The sequence below is a fragment of the Manis javanica genome, chromosome 2 (assembly GCF_040802235.1).
Source record: "Manis javanica isolate MJ-LG chromosome 2, MJ_LKY, whole genome shotgun sequence".
Taxonomy (NCBI): Eukaryota; Metazoa; Chordata; class Mammalia; order Pholidota; family Manidae; genus Manis; species Manis javanica.
Genome location: NC_133157.1, coordinates 150,743,116 through 150,764,175, shown reverse-complemented (window position 1 = coordinate 150,764,175; position 21,060 = coordinate 150,743,116). Strand labels below are relative to the sequence as shown.

General features: G+C 38.4%; 1 long non-coding RNA gene across 1 annotated transcript in view; it reads left to right on the top strand.

Moving 5' to 3' along the window:
- The window catches only part of LOC118968314 (uncharacterized), a 50,838-nt gene extending 33,785 nt beyond the window's left edge, over nucleotides 1-17,053 (top strand). Inside the window, exon 3 of the long non-coding RNA XR_005055941.2 lies at nucleotides 16,837-17,053. This is a non-coding gene — a long non-coding RNA (uncharacterized lncRNA). The remainder of the gene's footprint in view (nucleotides 1-16,836) is intronic.
- The last annotated feature ends 4,007 nt before the right edge of the window (nucleotides 17,054-21,060 follow it).

Here is a 21,060-nt window from a genome sequence, read left to right as displayed (position 1 = left end):
CTTTATCAGAATTCCCCTTCAAACCTATCAGGGTCCAGTACTTTTTTCTATTAGCTACATCTTTTCTTACTCATTTGGTAGGTGTTCTGTCTACTGATAGCAGTTTTTGTGAATTACACTTTTTCCTAGAAGATCACATTCCATCTAGTATCTCAAACATATGTGAGCAGTATTATAAAGCATTGTTTCTCTTGATTAAAAAATATTCTCTGTTTTATGGTTAATTCCCTTTTTATATTTCAGCATTAGAAACTTTGGCTCTTCTGCTTTTTAAAAGTTACTATTAAGAGAATAAAAAGAAAAGTTTCAGACTAGGAGAAACATTTCTAAGTAACATATGACTAGGGAAATTTCTCCAAATATATAAATAACTGTCAAAATAATAAGAAAACAAGCAGTCCAGGAAAAAAAAGTGGACAAAAATTTCAGACAGGTCCACAAAGAATATACATGAATGGCAAATAAGTACATGAAAAGAGGCTCAACATCACTAATCCTCAAGAATTGAAAATTTAAATCACAATGAGATACCACTTTACAGATACTAGATTGGTCAAAAACAAACAAAGCAAAACAACAATACCAAGCACTGGTGAGGATATGAAACAAAACTCAAACATTGCTTGCTGGAATCCAAAATGCTACAGTTGCTTTGTAAAATAAACATCATGTAACCATATGACCCAGCAAATTCACTCCTAGGTGAGATTCACACATCATGTAACCATATGACCCAGCAAATTCACTCCTAGGTGAGATTCACACAAAACTGTGCATGAAAGCTTATAGCCACTTATTCATAATTATCCCAAACTGGGAAGACACATCATGTCTTTCAACTGGTGAATAGATTTTATCTTAATGTGGTGCATTAACACAATGAAATACTTCTCAGCAATTCAAAACAAATGAACTGTTGATACACAACAACGTGGATGAATCTCGTCTATGCTTTGGTAAAAGAAGCTGGACTTAGAAGGCTATCTACTATATGATTCCCTTTATATGATATGGAAGAGAGAAAGCTATAAGGAAGGAGAGTATATATCATTGGGGGCCTGGTTGGAAATGGGAGAAGGATTGACTGCAAAGGAACTGCATCAGGGAATCTGGCAGGGGCAGGGAGTGATGGCATGTTCTGTACCTGGACTGACTGTAGCTATACAACTCTTTGCACTTATCAAAACTCATAGCATTGTACATGGATAAGAGTGTGCTAGTGTATATAAATACAGAAAATAAAAATAAAGTGGTAGGGGTGGAGACAAGATGGTGGCGTGAGTAGGACAGTGGGAATCTCCTCCCAAAAACATACATATTTTTGAAAATACAACAAATACAACTAATCCTAAAAGAGAGACCAGAAGACACAGGACAACAGCCAGACTACAACCACACCTGCGAGAGCCCAGTGCCTGGTGAAAGGGGTAAGATACAAGCCCTGGCCCAGGGGGCCCGAGCACCCCTCACCCCAGCTCCCAGCGGGAGAGAAGTCGGAGCATAGAGGGAGAGGGAGCCCAGGACTGCTAAACACCCAGCCCTAGCCATCTGCACCAGAGCGCAGATACAGTGCATGCATGGAGGGCTGGAAACTAAGGAAACAGTACAGCAAGACCTCTGAGTGGGTCCTGAAGCTGATGCCCCTGTGACAAAGAAAAGCGAGTGCTTTTTGAAAGTCTTAAATGGACAGGGACACCACAGCTGGATGGAAACAACCCAGGTCACAGTCCAGCAGCTGGAAATTCCAGGGAACTCTGGGCGCACTAACCCCCTGGGCAACAGTTCTGAGACCCCTCATGGAGGTAAACAGCCAAACAGCCCCCCCATCCATTACCCCTCTGGGGCCCTGCCAAAGCAGAGAAGCAGCCTGAGGCTAGCCACACCCACAGCAGGGGAGCTTCCTCCATACCAGCCGGCAAGATACAGAGACCCAGTCTACACGCAATTGCCCAACACAAGCCGCTAGGAGTCGCAGTTATCCCAGTAAAGAAAGGCCAGGAGCCAAGTGGAAAGCTGATAGATGCGTCAATAGCACTCCACTGCACCTATCAACATGAAAAGGCAAAAGAATTTGATCCAGACAAGACTAACCCAGACAGCTTTGGCATCTGCTACATCTTCCGCTGAGAAGGAACCTGGGGAGATAGATTTAACCAGTCTTCCTGAAAAAGAATTCAAAACAAAAGTCATAAGCACACTGATGGACTTGCAGAGAAATATGCAAGAACTAAGGAAGGAGAATACAGAAATAAAACAAGCTCTGGAAGGACTTCAAAACAGAATGGACGAGATGCAAGAGACCATTAATGGACTAGAAAACAGAGAACAGGAATGCAGAGAAGCTGATGCAGAGAGAGATAAAAGGATCTCCAGGAATGAAAGAATTCTAAGAGAGCTGAGTGACCAATCAAAACAGAACAATATCCGCATTACAGGAGTACCAGAAGAAAGAGAAGAGAGAGAAAAAGGGATAGAAAGTGTCTAAAGAAATAATTGCTGAAAACTTCCCCAAACTAGGGGAGGAAATGGCCTGTCAGACCATAGACGTACACAGAACTCCCATGACAAGGGATCAAAGGAGGGCAACACCAAGACATATAATAATGAAAATGGCAAAGATCAAAGACAAGGACAAAGTATTAAAGGGAGCCAGAGAGAAAAAAAAGGTCACCTACAAAGGAAAACCCATCAGGCTATCATCAGACTTCTCAACAGAAACCCTACAGGCCAGAAGAGAATGGCATGATATACTTAATGCAATGAAACAGAAGGGCCTCGAACCAAGACTACTGTATCCAGCACGATTATCATTTAAATATGAAGGAGGGATTACACAATTCCCAGACAAGCAAAATTGAGGGAATTTGCTTCCCACAAACCACCTCTACAGGGCATCTTACAGGGACTGCTCTAGATGGGAGCACTCCTAAAAAGAGCACAGAACAAAACACCCAACATATGAAGAAGGGAGGATGAGGAATAAGAAGGGAGAGAAATAAAGAATCATCAGACCGTGTTTATAATAGCTCAATAAGCAAGTTAAGTTAGACAGTAAGATAGTAAAGAAGCTAACCTTGAACCTTTGGTAACCACAAACTTAAAGCCTGCAATGGCAATAAGTACATACCTTTCAATAATCACCCTAAATGTAAATGGACTGAATGCACCAATCAAAAGACACAGAGTAGTAGAATGGATAAAAAAGCAAGATCCATCCATATGCTGCTTACAAGAGACAAACCTCAAACCCAAAGACATGCACAGACTTAAAGTCAAGGGATGGAAAAAGATGTTTCATGCAAACAACAGAGAGAAGAAAGCAGGTGTTGTAATTCTGGTATCAGACAAAACAGACTTCAAAATAAAGAAAGTAACAAAAGACAAAGAAGGACATTACATAATGATAAAGGGCTCAGTCCAACAAGAGGATATAACCATTATAAATATATATGCACCCAATACAGGAGCACCAACACACCTGAAACAAATACTAACAGAACTAAAGGAGGAAATAAAATGCAATGCATTCATTCTAGGAGACTTCAACACACCACTCACTCCAAAGGACAAATCCACCAGGCAGAAAATAAGTAAGGACACAGAGGCACTGAACAACACACTAGAACAGATGGACCTAATAGACATCTATAGAACTCTACAACCAAAAGCAACAGGATACACATTCTTCTCAAGCGCACATGGAACATTCTCCAGAATAGACCACATACTAGGCCACAAAAAGAGCCTCAGTAAATTCCAAAAGATTGAAATCCTACCAACCAACTTTTCAAACCACAAAGGCATAAAACTAGAAATAAACTGTACAAAGAAAGCAAAAAGGCTCATAAACACATGGAGGCTTAACAATACACTCCTAAATAATCAATGGATCAATGACCAAATCAAAATGGAGATCCAGCAATATACAGAAACAAACAACAACAACAACACAAAGCCCCAACTACTGTGGGATACAGCAAAAGCAGTCTTAAGAGGAAAGTATATAGCAATCCAGGCTTATTTAAAGAAGGAAAAACAATCGCAAATGAATGGTCTAATGTCACAATTATCGAAATTGGAAAAAGAAGAACAAATGAGGCCTAAGGTCAGCAGAAGGAGGGATATAATAAAGATCAGGGAAGAAATGAATAAAATTGAGAAGAATAAACAATTGAGAAAATAAACAAAATAGATAAGCCTCGAGCCAGACTTACTAAGAGGAAAAGAGAGTCAACACAAATCAACAGAATCAGAAACGAGAAAGGAAAAATCACGACAGACCCCACAGAAACACAAAGAATTATTAGAGAGTACTATGAAAGCCTATATGCTAACAAGCTGGGAAACCTAGGAGAAATGGACAACTTCCTAGAAAAATACAACCTTGTAAGACTGACCCAGAAAGAAACAGAAAATCTAAACAGACCAATTACCAGCAACGAAATTGAAGCGGTAATCAAAAAACTACCAAAGAACAAAATCCCGGGCCAGATGGATTTACCTCAGAATTTTATCAGACATACAGGGAAGACATAATACCCATTCTCCTTAAAGTTTTCCAAAAAATAGAAGAGGAGGGAATACTCCCAAACTCATTCTATGAAGCCAACATCACCCTAATACCAAAACCAGGCAAAGACCCCACCAAAAAAGAAAACTACAGAACAATATCCCTGATGAATGTAGATGCAAAAATACTCAACAAAATATTAGCAAACCAAATTCAAAAATACATCAAAAGGATCATACCCCATGACCAAGTGGGATTCATCCCAGGGATGCAAGGAAGGTACAACATTCGAAAATCCATCAACATCATCCACCACATCAACAAAAAGAAAGACAAAAACCACATGATCATCTCCATAGATGCTGAAAAAGCACTCGATAAAATTCAACATCCATTCATGATAAAAACTCTCAACAAAATGGGTATAGAGGGCAAGTACCTCAACATAATTAAGGCCATATATGATATACCCACAGCCAACATTATACTGAACAGCAAAAAGCTGAAAGCTTGTCCTCTGTGATCAGGAACAAGACAGGGATGTCCACTATCCCCACTGTTATTCAACATAGTACTGGAGGTCCTAGCCATGGCAATTAGAGAAAACAAAGAAATACAAGGAATCCAGATTGGTAAAAAAGAAGTTAAACTGTCACTATTTGCAGATGACATGATATTGTACATAAAAAACCCTAAAGACTCCACTCCAAAACTACTAGAGCTAATATCGGAATTCAGCAAAGTTGCAGGATACAAAATTAACACACAGAAATCTGTGGCTTTCCTATATACTAACAATAAACTAATAGAAAGAGAAATCAGGAAGACAATTCCATTCACAATAGCATCAAAAAGAATAAATACCTAGGAATAAACCTATCCAAGGAAGTGAAAGACCTATACCCTGGAAACTATAAGACACTCTTAAGAGAAATTAAAGAGGTCACTAACAAATGGAAACTCATCCCATGCTCTTGGCTAGGAAGAATTAATATCATCAAAATGGCCATCCTGCCTAAAGCAATATACAGATTCAATGCAATCCCTATCAAATTACCAACAGCTTTCTTCAATGAACTGGAACAAATAGTTTAAAAATTCATATGGAAACACCAAAGACCCCGAATAGCTAAAGCAATCCTGAGAAGGAAGAAAAAAGTGAGGGGGATCTCACTCCCCAACTTCAAGCTCTACTACAAAGCCACAGTAATCAAGACAATTTGGTACTGGCACAAGAACAGATCCACAGACCAATGGAACAGAATAGAGACTCCGAACATTAACCCAAACATATATGGTCAACTAATATTCGATAAAAGGGCCATGGACATACAATGGGGAAATGACAGTCTCTTCAACAGATAGTGCTGGCAAAACTGAACAGCTACATGTAAGAGAATGAAACTGGATCACTGCCTAACCTCATACACAAAAGTAAATTCGAAACAGATCAAAGACTTGAATGTAAATCATGAAACCATAAAACTCTTAGAAAAAAACATAGGCAAAAATCTCTTAGACATAAACATGAGTGACCTCTTCTTGAACATATCACCCCGGACAAGGGAAACAAATGCAAAAATGAACAAATGGAACTATATCAAGCTGAAAAGCTTCTGTACAGCAAAGGACACCATCAATAGAACAAAAAGGTATCCTACAGTATGGGAGAATATATAATAATAATAATAAATAATAATAATAAAATGACAGATCCGATAAAGGGTTGACATCCAAAATATATAAAGAGCTCACACACCTCAACAAACAAAAAGCAAATAATCCAATTAAAAAATGGGCAGAGGAGCTGAATAGACAGTTCTCTAAAGAAGAAATTCAGATGGCCAACAGACACATGAAAAGATGCTCCACATCGCTTGTCATCAGAGAAATGCAAATTAAAACCACAATGAGATATCATCTCACACCAGTAAGGATGGCTACCATCCAAAAGACAAACAACAGCAAATGTTGGCGAGGTTGTGGAGAAAGGGCAACCCTCCTACACTGCTGGTGGGAATGTAAATTAGTTCAATCATTATGGAAAGCAGTATGGAGGTTACTCAAAATGCTCAAAATAGAAATACCATTTGACCCAGGAATTCCACTTCTAGGAATTTACCCTAAGAATGCAGCACTCCAGTTTGAAAAAGACAGATGCACCCCTATGTTTATCGCTGCACTATTTACAATAGCCAAGATATGGAAGCAACCTAAATGTCCATCAGTAGATGAATGGATAAAGAAGATGTGGTACATATACACAATGGAATATTATTCAGCCCTAAGAAAAAAACAAATCCTACCATTCGCAACAACATGGATGGAGTTAGAGGGTATTATGCTCCATGAAATAAGCCAGGCAGAGAAAGACAAGTACCAAATGATCTCACTCATATGTGGAGTATAAGAACAAAAGAAAACTGAAGGAACAAAACAGCAGCAGAAGCACAGAACCCAAGAAGGGACTAATAGTTACCAAAGGGAAAGGGACTGGGGAGGAAGGGTGGGAAGGGAGGGATAAGGGTGGGAAGAAAAGAAAGGGGGCATTATGATTAGCATGTATAGTGTTGGGGGGGCATGGGGAGGGCTGTGCAACACAGATAAGACAAGTAGTGATTCTACAGCATCTTACTATGTTGAAGGACAGTGACTGTGAACTTGGTGACAAATAGTGACTTTACAGCATCTTACTATGTTGATGGACAGTGACTGTGAACGGGGATGTGGGGTGGACTTGGTGAAGGGAGGAGCCTAGTAAACATAATGTCCTTCATGTAATTGTAGATTAATGATACCAAAATAAATAAATAAATAAATAAATAAAATAAAGTGGTAGGAAGCAGAAAGATTTTACAGGAAAGGTAAAAACAAATTTAAGGAAAATGTTTCTTGTTTTTTACTACAAAATCATTCTTACTCCTTCACACTCTTCTGTGTGCCAGCAGGCTAACCTGTTAGGCTACATCAACATGTCCTTTCCCCTCAGTGTTTTGATGGGCTTGCCACATCATGAGATCAAACGAAAGAGGAAGGGAATGTCAGGGTATTGATTCTCCCGGCTCCTTCCCTGTGGGACTGCCTCAGGCTGGCTGTGACCCCCCACCAATTACCAGGACTCCTCAGGTCATCTTACCCACATCTCACCTTGCACTTGCAGCATTAACCTCTTCCTCTGATCCCTTTTGATGCAGAGATGGTAACAATTTGCACTAACACTAGCTCTGGATATTACACTATCCTTGATGGTTTCCTAACCTCTGTTCATACTTTTGTAAGTATTCCTCTATTAAAATCTCTCCAATCATCCTATTTGAGTTTGCAGAGACCTTAACTAATACAGTGACTCATGAGTATGAGTCTAGCATATTCTTAGGACAGTAAGGAGACCAGCTTGACTGGAATTAGACAATATAATTTGAGTGAGAAATAAGATCAAATACATAGAGTGAGGCCATAATTCGCAAGGTCACAATAGTCAAGATATCCAAAACTACTAGGTCACTCTTAACTATTCAAGGAAAAAAATGAAACCATTGGAAACTTTTGAACAGAAAAGTGAAAGTATTAGAGTAATACTTAATAAAGATTGGCTGTAGTATACAAGATGGATGGGAAAAGGAAACATGGAGGTTAAGAACTGTAGATGTCATGTAAGCTGAGGGAAGCTACACAATAATTAGGTAGTGGAAATGACAAGCATAAATTAGATCTTGGGGAGTCAGTAGCTACAGGACAGTAAAGAATAAAATGAGCCAAAGATGGCTTTGAAGCTCAAAATCAGGGTGATGGGAAGGATAATGACATTACTAAAGGGTGACAGCATTACCAGCTGAGGTGCTGTTCTTCCCAGGGTCGTGTCTCCAAGGCCAGGAAGAATGAAGCCAATAGACAAGAGTCTGGATCAACCAGCAAAACTCTTTCCATGAGTGAAAAAGAAAGCTCCTGCTACTCAGCAAGGAATTCAAGGGAGGAGGCTGTCAGGACGGCATGTCTGGCGTTTACGCTGCCTCCGGAGGGAAGGAAGTCTCACCCTCCCCAGACCCAATAGAGAACTGAACTGATGACATCACAACTCACTCTTGATTGGCTGAGAGTAAAATGCTTCATTTGCATAGGGCATAACCAATCAGAGCTGAGGTCTTAGTACTTTTGAATGGTTGAGTTGGACTGGAGCTTTTTGAAACTTAAGAGGGCTTGAATCCTCTAAGGTCCCTGAAGCTTCTTGGAGCTTACAATGGCCTTAAAATTTACAGAGGCTCTGAACTCTGCCTGCCTCCATCTATCACCTGTCTCAACAGGGCAGACTGATTTGTAAAGGAAGATAATGTTTAAAGATAAGGAACTCATATACTCACACCACCATGTCAGGAATTAGCTCTGGTTGGTGGGTTTGATATTTCATCTTTGAAACATTTTTTTTTCTCCCTATGTTGAAGAAAAACCGAAAGTTATTAATCCTGTTGAGAACCAGAAGATGGTTCAATGTGCATAATTCAAAGCGTCTGATTCCAGGAATCACTGGGAAAAGAAGCTCTAATCCTAGGAACAAGATAAAATAATTTTGTGACTTCATTTGACATAATGGGTCAGACTGGTGGTTGGAATTAGGGGAATGTTATTTGCATTAAATTTGAAAAATGGAAAACCTGTCCAAACTGGAAGGAAGATGGGTAATGAGAGCTTATCTAACAGAGCTGGGCCACTCAGGAGTAAAGGCAAGAAGGATCATTACACTAGACTATTTATTTACCTAGCAGGTTACCAGACAGACCAAGGCTGATTACTTGAGCGTTCAGTAGCTTGGGAAGAACATGGCATTCGGATTCAAAGACCACGGAAGTGGGGGGATGTCACCTCTGCTTCTGATTGGTGTTCTATACTTGTTGCCAGTGTGGGAACCTAGCCCCGTGATCAGACTACTGAATCTGACGTTTGAGAAGCACAGTTTTTAGAAGCAAGCTTAGGTTCCTCCTGCAATTGTTGATACTTTGCTCTAAGTGTGAAATTTGGCTTGAAAACTACAGCAGGAGAGAAGATACAGGCTGAGGACATCTTTGAACTCAGGTGAGTGAAAAGAAACTGCATAGGAAGATACCACTGCCTGAGTTTTGTGAGGAGGCCCGGTTTCTATTTCTTTTTTGGTCTCATACATAGCCTAACACAACACTGGATTTATAGAAGCTGTTCATATATTTTGAACTGAATTGATACTAACCCAGGATAAAAGCAGTCCTGCATCCAAACTAGAATGTTATCTCTTGAAAAGGTGTAAGATTCAGGGACCCCAGAAGATGTTTAAGTTCTGAAAAATTGGGTATGTGCTGGGGGCATGAAGTGGGGTCCTCAATAGGTATGGACAGTGTCTTCTAGGAAAGGGTAGGTGATATGACTGGCTAATATACATAGCAATAAATACTGAAGAAATAAGAACAGATAGGCAGACAGGAGTTACTATTCTGTATTTTTCAAAATCTCAAGGGCAATGTAGTTAAGAAGATGTATCAGGGAAGGATCAGCAAACCAGCGATTTGTCTGACTTGAATTTAAAACAAGAATAGCACAGTAGGTCTGTTCACACATACATATATACCTCCTAAGTTTCATTCACCTCAAAAGACTAAGAGTAGGTATTAAGGAGACATTTCAATGACCAATTTCAATTCCATCCCCTCCAAATGAGTAAAGGCATTGTAACCAAAAGTACAGGTACAGAATAATTTCTGAAGCCCATCGCTGAGCCATTTCTTCCTTGGATATTCCTCTCCAGCAGTGTTTTCCAGCAGTCAGAATTTTCATGATTCAATGTTGACAGTGAACTTTTTAGTTCACATTTTTGTCATTGAATCAGAAAGTTCAGAGGAATTGCTAATAGAGACTGAAAGAAACCTAAAGGAAAAATCTACCTCTGTTGCTGGAATCAATTGTTGGTTTATTAGGAAATATACATATCCACAATGCTGGATTTCTTCCAATTGTAGAAGAAATCACTGTTTTAATGCTTTGTCCTTGGGTTTTCTTACTGTCTTTGTCCAGGAAGATTCAAGTAATAAGACACAGGCAGTTTACTGGGGGCAGGCCCCAAACAAACCAGCGAAAGAATGTTCTACTCTTTCAAATGTGTTTATTAATTGCCCACAATATGTCATAAATGGGTGCATAAGTATTTTTAACAATGTTTTTAAATTTATATTTTAATTGTGGTGGAGATAATTCTCCAAGAACATATATTGTATACCATAAGGGCAGAATCACTCATATTTGCTCTTAATTTTACTGATACAAAAACTAAGGCCTAGTTATCAAGAGAAATACCCAAACTCACAGAACAAGCTAACTCCCATACTACCATAAGCAATAAACTCACCCAATAGTTAAATATGCAAACTCATTGTTCTCAAAATATACACCAAGAAACAATGATTTTTATTTTTACAGCATCAATAATAGTAACTTAGCTCTATTAAGGAATTTCTAAGAGTCACTATGACATCTAATGAAACAACACCTCTCAATATCAATATATTGTAGCAGATAATAAGGGAAACTTTAAGTGGATGGGTTAATAGGTATTTATTCAGTTCTTGATATTTCATTAACTTATTCAAGTCACAAAAACTCTAACAAGTACTTCCCTGTAGAGATAGAATAAACAAAGAAATACAATTGAAGGGGCATTGCATTTTAAAAAAAACAATATACATTATCTTATTTAAAATTGATTGATAAAAACCTGAACTAGTTCTTTTCTTTAGCTTAGAGAAGAGCAGAAATTCCCTTGGGAAATTTTTTCAGCTTTCCTTAAGGCTCAAGAACTTGGTTTTATATAGATTACTAACCTTAGAATTTCATCCTCAAAGAAATGTTTAATAGCCTGATGGATTATGGTATCATGCAAGTGATTTCCATGAAATGCTATCTTCACTTGTTTTCAGCACAGCCGAAAGGGACCTCATGTAATTGTAGCCTCCCTTGCTCAGAGTAGTTTCCATTACTTGCTGAGTTTATCATGAAGAATAATGATAGCTTTGATTATAAAAGGAACATCACTGCTGCGCTAGTCAGACCTCACCAAGGGCAGGCCTGCACATCTTCCTCTTACTCCTCCCCCATAAACATGACAGAGAGCAATGGTAAAATACATCAGATTATGACAATTGTGGAAGGACTGCTATAGGTCTTCAGTTCCTCATGAAACATTCACAAAACGTTTCTAACCATTGCCATGCATATACGTATTAATCTTCAGTTTCCCTGCTTTATAAAAATGTAGAAATATGCTAAAGAGGCAAGGTCTATCAGCCTCTAGCCCATCAGGCCAGAGGTATTAAGGCATTAATGTGAATCTAAGATCCAAGGAGAAAGGGCAACATAAGCAATTTAATATATACTCTATTTCCTTCTTAGACTTTTCCATCCCCTCTCTCACTTCTCTGGTTCAGTTTCTTATCTCGCCTAACCTGATTTATTGCACTGGTCTTCCAGCTGCTTTGCCTGATTCTTATGTCTTGCCTCTGAATCCATTCTTCACATATTTTAGAAAGTACTTCAAGTCTAAGCTATACTCTCTCACTGCCCAGGAGTTTTAAACCTCTTGGGTTCTTGACCCTCCTGCCTCCTCAGCCAACCCCTGCCAGCCACAGGGAATATCCTCTACCACCATTCTGCCTTCAGTCTTTTCTGATTTCAGGGCCATCTGCTTTGGCTTCTGTTGCCTTTTCCATCAATTCTGTTAGCCTGAGCTTGGCGTTGTTGTCTCCCCAAGTTCTATGACTGTAATTTGATGAGAACCTTTCATGGATAAAATCTGATGAACTTCCAGTGGGTTTAAGCTAACTCATCTTGCAGAAATATTCATGTGTATCTATTAAAATACTTGGTTTTTTCATCTTTCTTTTTTTAATCTTTAATGATATTTCTTTCATATTATTCCTAAGATAATTTGTGATACTTTTAAAGGCTAACATTTTATATTTTGTTAATTACTTTAAGTATAAAAGCAATATAAATATTCTCAATGTATTGTCAGGGTATTTTTGAACACTGGAAACATTTCTGGGTGAAGTCATTGTTCTCCTGTTAACATTATTACTCATGTAAAGGATTGTGATTATCTTCTATACATGGAGTTCTACATATGACTACAAGTTGTATGCACAGATGATGTAAGTTCAGACTAAGTTATATGGCTGTGTTGTTTAGGATTTATATTTGGAAATGATTCATAGGTGAATGATTGGCCCTGACCTTTATGGAAAAAACAATAGGGTGACATAAATACCCCACTTAATATTGTTGGCTTGACTTTAGATAACCTACCTTGGACAAAATGAAGTCTGAGCAAAAACTAGTTTTTCTTCTCCTTTTCATCATTTTTTTCTCATAAAAGCAAATTTTAAAAGCCACATAGGTGCAGTCATTCAACAATGTGGGATTCACTGCTGAAAGCCACTCGGTCCCAGAGCATATACTCTGTGAGATGGTATCTGTATATAGCCCTTTATTCAAACCCTTGAGAGAAGATGTGCCTGTGAATGCAGAATTTTTCTAATCTTAGGAAAATAAAACAGTGCACGCATCTTCTTTACAAAATACTCCCAGAGGAACCCTGTGCTGTGTCCTATAATCAAACACATTAATGTGTCAGCAGTGGCAATCATGACTATTCACTTAGGAATAATGAAGTTTGTAAATGGTGTCACATCAAGATAAGCAAGGTTTTATAGCCAAATGAGTTACAGAGACTTTTACTTTTTTCAGCTTTTTGGATTTCAGAATTGTAGATAAAAGCTTGTAGACCTGCAGTGTTTACTAAAAATAGAAATGTCTGCTCTCAAAGGAAACTAGTGTGTTCATACTTAGCTAGTTCATACTGGTAGGCCCATACTTGTACTAAAATATTGAAATATTTGGTTAATTGGTGGCCATTGTCCAAAGCCATTCAAGGACTGTCCCCTCTAACCCATCCATCACCTGCATCCCCAGTACTTCCCCTACACCTGAAATGATCCAACAGTTGAAGGAATAACTCCTGGCTCCACAACCAGTCCTGTGTGGTGGGTGGTGTCTGAGCCATATCACTTGTTCAAAATTTGAATATCATGCCTGAAATTACAGGACAGTAAATTTCTTCCAGTAGAGCCAGAGGATTTTGACAGGGTAAGTAGAGGTTGGAAGAACTAAGGAGTTTTGTTTTAAACTTTTCTAGATCAGAAATTTGGGTGAGCAGGAGCCAATGAAATCATTATCCAGGGGGTGTGCTTGCCACAAAATACTACTTCTCAATTTCTGCTGACATGTTAATTGTACTAAACACTCAGCTGCCCTTGAGGCTGCTATCTATTCGATTTTTCCAGAGTCGTTCAATCAAAGCTACTGAGCTTCTCTCAGCCTATTATCCACCCTTCTTGTGTTGTCACTGCTACTGCTGTCCTCTTTCTCCCTGTTCCTTTCTCCTCCTCCTCTTTGTCCTATTCTCTTCCTCCTCCTCCCCCTAAAATTCACCTATAATGCACATCTGTTTGTACAAAAATGTATGTAACCTGCATAGAGAATATAGTCAAAGGTTCTGTAACATCTTAGTAACTACTCTAGTTGGGGTATTTAATAATGTATGTAACCATCAAGTCACAATATTGTATACTTGAAACCAATATAATATTGTGTATCAACTATAGTTCAGTAAAAAGAGTATAAAAAATATCAACCTGTAATTATTTTTTATTCTTCCAACTTCAAACTTCCCATCCCTATATTCTCCCACCTCCTCTTGAGAATACTGAAATAGCTCATCTCACAAAAAAGAAAGGTCTCCATTCTATTATTACCTCTTCAGATTCTGCCTTCTCCTCTTTAGGCATTTCGTTCTTATCCTTTCACGCATGTAATATTGTGACTTTTAAGCATCCTATTACAACCCTCATTACAATTCTTAAGTACATCCCACCAACTCAGTATGATCACTTCCCCCAATTTCTCTCCCACCCACAAATTTAGTTATGTTTCCTAGCCTATGTCACAGCTTACTGATAGTCTTGCATTTTCTTTTCTATATTCTAATGCCTATTCCTAATATATCGTTTGGAGGCATTATTGTTAAGACCACAATATTTAAATGGAAAACAAGAAGCGTCTAAGTTCATGAAGTAAAGATTCTGATACTGTAATTTTTCATATGTTAAAAAGAGTTATGTTTTCAGTACATTCCCTACAGAAGTTTGTTCCATCTCTACATGGTAAGCCAAAACCTTAAATAAATAATTGCACTTTGGGATAACGCAAACTCAGTAGGAAAGTTTATTACCTTTGCTCACTTGACTTTGTATTAGGAATTTTGGCTGCCTTATACCACCTTTTTTAACTACATGAAATCGAGAAAAGAATACAGTAAACAGGCTAGTAAAACTACTCGTATACAATATATGTTACTTATCATTGAAAAGGGTGAATGACCCAGAAGGCAAGTATGGAGGCTCAGAGAGCAGAAACTCAGTTTTAGAGGGTGGAGTCATGGCCAAGAAGGTGGGCCCAGTAGTGCTAGAGGATTATTTTCAGCCCTGGAAGCTGATAGAGGTTTACATTTCAAAACTGAATCTCAAAATTGCTTGACAATAGTGATTTCTTTATTCACTCTATTTTCTCCCTTTCAGGATGGGAATTGGGATAATTCCTTCCTTAAATATTGGTAGAATTCACCAGTGAGACCATCTGGTCCTGATGCTTTCTGTTTTGTAAAGTTACTGATTACTGATTCAATTTATTTAATAGATAAAGGCCTATTCCAATTGTCTGTCTCTTCTTATGTGAGTTTTAGAAATTGTGTCAATTTTTAAAAAATTTGTGCCATTCATGTAGGATATCAATTTTCCTTGTGACATCCAGGATTTTTTTCTGAATCTAATAAGAGTTCTTCAACTTTTTAAGTGACATAGTTGAGGTATGAAAGAATGTAATAAAAATGAAGGATTAGAAGATTTTATTCATTCAGTTCTAGACACTTGAGCTCCTTAGAATGAGCACTCCTCCCAATAGAGGGGAGGGTTTGTAAATAGAGAAGAGGGAGAAGCTGATGGAGATCTGGATAGCAAGGGGCACAGTCTTGAGCATGGGTGATAACTATCTTTGAATAGAAGAGGGAAACTCCTCATTGAAAACTGAGGATTCTGTTACTCATTTGTAGAGATGTTTAAACATAGTGAGGCTTGGTATCAATCTCCTTTTAGGTAGACAGCTGAGCTAGCAAAATAAGATACTGAGAAGTGCTAATAATGCATGTTCAGAAGGCAAGTGGTACAAATGATACATGTGCTGCTCCAAAAACCACATCAACTTTCAAACGTCCCTTTCATTATACCTTCCCAATCTCCATATTTGAAAATTTTTGCCCTCTCCTTTCTCTGCTCCAAAGTATATGACACTTTATTTCTACTTTTCTCAGTACCAAGTTCTGTATATGTTGCATTATAATGACTTTTTTCATTTGTTGAGATGAATATTGTTTGACAAATACTTACTGAGCACCTACATTATGCTAGATAGACTTCACATCTCTTCTTTAAATGTTTGAAATTTGGAATTTTCTATAATTCATTATTGATTCCACTAAAGTGTCTGAAGCAGGGTCTTGTATGTATGTAGATGACAGGCAAAAGTTTAGTGAATCAAAAATAAGTGAAGTTATTATGTTCATGCTTGCATACATTAACTGCCAAAATAACAGCTAAAAGTACAAAGATTTTCTCTTAACTATGTCGTATAATCCTTACACAAATTTGACATGTAGACATCATTGTCTCTATTTTGCTGTTGAAGAACCTTAGCTTAGAAAGGTTAAATAATTTATTCACTTACATAACTAATAATAAGACTCTGTTCCATGATGAGCCAATTTCAGTAGCTTATTTTTTAATAACCATCTTCTTCAATCCACAAAGTATGCTGCCTGTTTTTATCAACTCTTGACCTTCTACCACTAGAACTTATCAGAAATGCCAAGATCAAACATTAAACATAAAGAATTTAGAGGACAAGCAAAATGGAACCCTTTCACCTGGGAATACTTAAGTTGTGTAATCACAAATAATACAGTTATATTATGAGGGAAAAAAAACAATTCCTGAAAAGGGAGTTTCTGTTGGTAAAGGCCACTCTTGCTCACAAGACACCAACATGCACAGAAATCATGGCTTAGCTTATCCTTGTCTGCTGGATAATAGTTTGTTTGCTGAGATCAGCTTGGAATGGCTGTCTGTGTGCCTAACACATGACTCATACTGCCTGACCACAATTTGTCTGACTCCTTTTCATGGTTCATCTTTCTTTTTCAGTTTTGGCCCAGGCTCTTGTACTGCTCACAGGTGTCCTGGACATCTTTGCGAAGAACATTTGATGATAATCACCCAGCTTGGCTGCAGCACAAGCACTACGTGGAGTTGGGGGCCCTTGATGGAAAATCACTTACTCTATTCCTGAGAAGTAATATTTTCAGTTTACTTCACACAGACAACACTTTTTCAAATTCAAAGTGGATGTCTGTTTCCATAGCCCAGGTAATTTATTCCAGTTACTTAAGACTGAGCTCTAAATCCATGTGCCATTGGTAATTTGGGATGGATATAGGGAGGAATTTCCTGAGAGCCTTATGGGTTATTAAACACTGAAATGTGCTACAGAAGCAAATTGAAGGACTCCCTTCCTGTAAAGGTGTTTAAAAATGGAATCAATGAACATTATGCAGTGTGAGCCAGGGACCCATGTGAAGGCAAGGATATGGAATAGATGACTTCTCAAGGTCTTACAGGGCTAGCATTCTGTGATTCATGCTTTAAAATCAATGATCTGTGTTGAGAAAAATTATATCTTATAGGTATGTGAAGAAAGCAAACATAAAATATTCTAGAGGCAGTGATAAGCATTTATAGTGTACTCAACCAGTACTGCTGCCTTAGAAGATATTTACCAAGTTTCATTGATTGTAGATGAGGCAGTGATACTATAATCTTGGGGGAAAACCTACAATTTTTAATGTGGCACTTGAAATTCATGCAGTGAGACTGGAGAAAGTCTTCCCAAAAAGCATTCATTTACTGTCTACATGCAGTAACCAGTAGAAGGATTAGAAACCTTCCAATATGCTGCTCCTGCATTCATATGATGGAAGAACCTGAAGATATGAATGGCTATAAAGATTATACTATGCTATTTTTATTTTTAAGTGGCATATAACCCATTCATTTTTCCATACTCATAGATCATCTAGGCAATTCTTCATTTCACATGGCTATGCTCCAAAATTTGGGGCTTGAGAAATGAGAATACATTTTTCTTGATGAACAATGTTCATTTACTTGTCTACTTAGCTTCAGAAATATTATGTAGCATAATGAATGAACAGTAACACTGCTTTAACCTTAACGATAAAAAAATGAATGAATTATAAAGTAGGTTTTTTGTGTTTCATTTCTTCATTTTAAATGTCAGAATTGGAGGAGATAGAAGGACATTTCTATAGAAATACCACAAAGAATTTCTGGGTATTTTCATAGGTTCTGGTACTTGGTGTGACACTGGGTACCATTTGTAATTTCCACTGAACCTTTTTTACCTTTTTCTGTGGATAGGTATGTCATTATTGATAATTTTTCACTTAACTCTGATGGTGTTCACATTTCTATTTATTGAATGAATAATTTCTGAGCACTAAATGTATTTCAGGCACTGTGCTGACTGCTGGCGTATAATAGTGATAAAAAAGATGAGGCCCTTGTCTTTGTAGGTGTTACAATCCACCAGAAAGAGCATACTGACAAGACCATCAGAGCAGAAGAGTGTGTCACATGTGCACACATTATAGGCAGAAGGGCATGTGAAGTGCAGAACGGTGTGGTTGGAATTCGGAGAGCGAAGGGAACAGTTGCGTGGGATGAAGCTGAATACAAGAAACCAGCACTAACACAGCGAGGACACGGTGGAGAGTGTTTTGTAAACAGACTGTTAGGTGAAAGAGAAAGGAAAGAAAGATAGTTGGATAGATTTCCTTGAGTTAGCTGGGGTAAAATGGGCAGAGGAAAAGAAAATGGGTTATATATGAGGTATAGAGTGATAGGGAGATAGAGGAGCATGACATAGTATACAACTGAATAATATAGATAGATAGATAGATAGATAGATAGATAGATAGATAGATAGATGCTTGTATACTAGATGTGCAGACTTCCAAACTGAGGCTGCTGAGAACTTGCCATGCAAATTTTTGGGGAATTCTTGTCTAACTCATAGTGTGACCTCAAATTATGAATCACTGGGGTAAGAATAAGATCAGGGGCTGTATATTCTTTGCACTCCCTCCATCAAGAGGTGGGCTCTATTTCTTTTCCTTTTTCATCCGGGTTGACTTGTGACTGTTTGACAAACAGAATATAGCAGAAGTGATGCTATGCCAGTTTGAGGTCAACCCTTTAAGAAAACTGGCCCTTTATGCCCTTTGCCTTCGAGTCCTAAGCCACCATACTAAGAAATCTGACTACCCTGCAATAAAAACCATGTGGGGAGGCTCTGAGATCACATGAACATGAAGAGGGGCTCAAGTGAGCTCACTGTTCCCAACATCCCCTTCGAAGTGAGAGGCTTGGGAGCAAAGCTGACTTGGACCCTCCAGATAAGCCTTCCCACTAGGAAAATACTGAGCAATCCCAATGGTTACCTCATAGAGCAAAAGAATCACCCAGTGAGCTCTGCGCAAATCCCTGACCCAGAAAATTATGAAGTATCAGCAAGGCTGTTTCACACCAAGTTCAGGCACTTTGTTACAGACCAAAAGACAACTGAAGCAGTGTCTGTTGCCATGAGTAAGGTGCTGCTTTACAAAAATCTAAAACCAGTGGCCTTGGGGCCCAGCAGAAAGAAGCTAGAAGAGCCCCAAGGAGACTGTTAGTGAGAGTGGGAAGAGCCTTGGGGAGGTTGTTGATGAATATGAGAAAGACAATGGGGAGAACATTGTTGGAACTGAAGAAAAAAGACCCCTAGTTCTGTAGGTCCAGAAAGTCTGGCAACCCTTATGACTGGCAGTAATGCAGAGAATAAGAGGTGTATCTAACTAGTGAACTCAGTGATCAAGCCAAGAGGATTGATTTCCAGGCAGGATGCTGAAATGTTGACTCTTTTAGCTGTGATAAAATAGTTTAGTCTACTATAAATATAAAAAATGAAGATGAAATTATTCAGGTTTTGAGCTGAATTAAGAGAGCATATAAAGTGCTTGGGACAGTCTTTTTAGCCAGCAAAAGATTCTCAAAGAAATGGCCTTAGGGCGAAATTAAAACCAAGGCAGTTAAGACTCAGTCTCTGTGAAAGGTTGAAGTCAGGATAAGGCCATAAAAACCCCTTGTTTAATACTGCAGAAAGATGTAAGGGGTATCACACTTGCTTTTTGTTTCGCATTAATATTTTTAAGAATTTTTTTTCCAACAGACTCACCAGTTACCTATGACAAGTAAGTGGCCAGTTTGGAAAGTAATATGAGTATGGCTTTTATCTAATGGAGTGAAATACAACCCGCTATATTAGACACATACTAAATTCTAAGAGATGTGTACTAGTTGAAAGACTGAATTAAAACAGATGTAGACAGTACAAAAAGAAAGAAAGAAAAGTTTGGTATTTGGTCTAGTAACCATCCATGAAAAGGAAGTAGGCTGAGAGAAAAAATGACTCAGATTCAGGAAGGGTAGATCCAAATACCACTGAGAATATTTCCCAGGGATCAGGACAGAGCCCAAATCAAGGACCTGGCAACATGTACCTGCCCAGATTTTGGGTTGCTATGAATCATTCTCCGTTATGTGCCTCCTATTTTCCCACATTTTGACAATGAGTGTCTATTGTGGTTGCCCTAACTCTCTGTCTCACATTGTATATTGAGTATGTGGGGTACAGATTATTTATCTCTTCAGTTCACAGATCTTCAGAGCATGAGGAATCAACTCAAGGGACCTTATCCAAGTCTGGTCCTAATTTAGATAGCAAGATTCTGGACTTTGAGATGATGCCATAATGGGATGAGACTTTGGTCACCTTGAAAGGGGTCAATGCATTTTACATATGGAAGAAATAGTAAATACAAAAAATGTAAATAATTTGTGGCTGTAGGAAAGATGGTAGCAGAGTAACCATGTCTCTAAATTAGTTGATATTTCTGTCTTTGAGAGGTTGGACCTATTTCCCTTCCTATTGAATCTCCACTGCCTGGATTCCTTTGAGCATTACACCATGGTAGGGGAATGACACTATGTCAGTTCTACGCCTACACTTTAAGGGAACTCTAAGCCTCTGCCCTGACATCTTAAAGCTCTGAGATGTCATTTAAAATCTAATTCCCAGATTGGACACCACAGGAAGAAGGTAAGGAATACAGCTAAGGTCACCTTTCCAGATAACCCTTCCTAGTGCCAGGCATGTGATAAAGCCATTGGCCTTCCAGAAGAGTCCAGCTGAATACCACTGAGTATGCCAGTAAATGTCAAATAGAGAAAAAGCACCCTAGTAAACCTGCC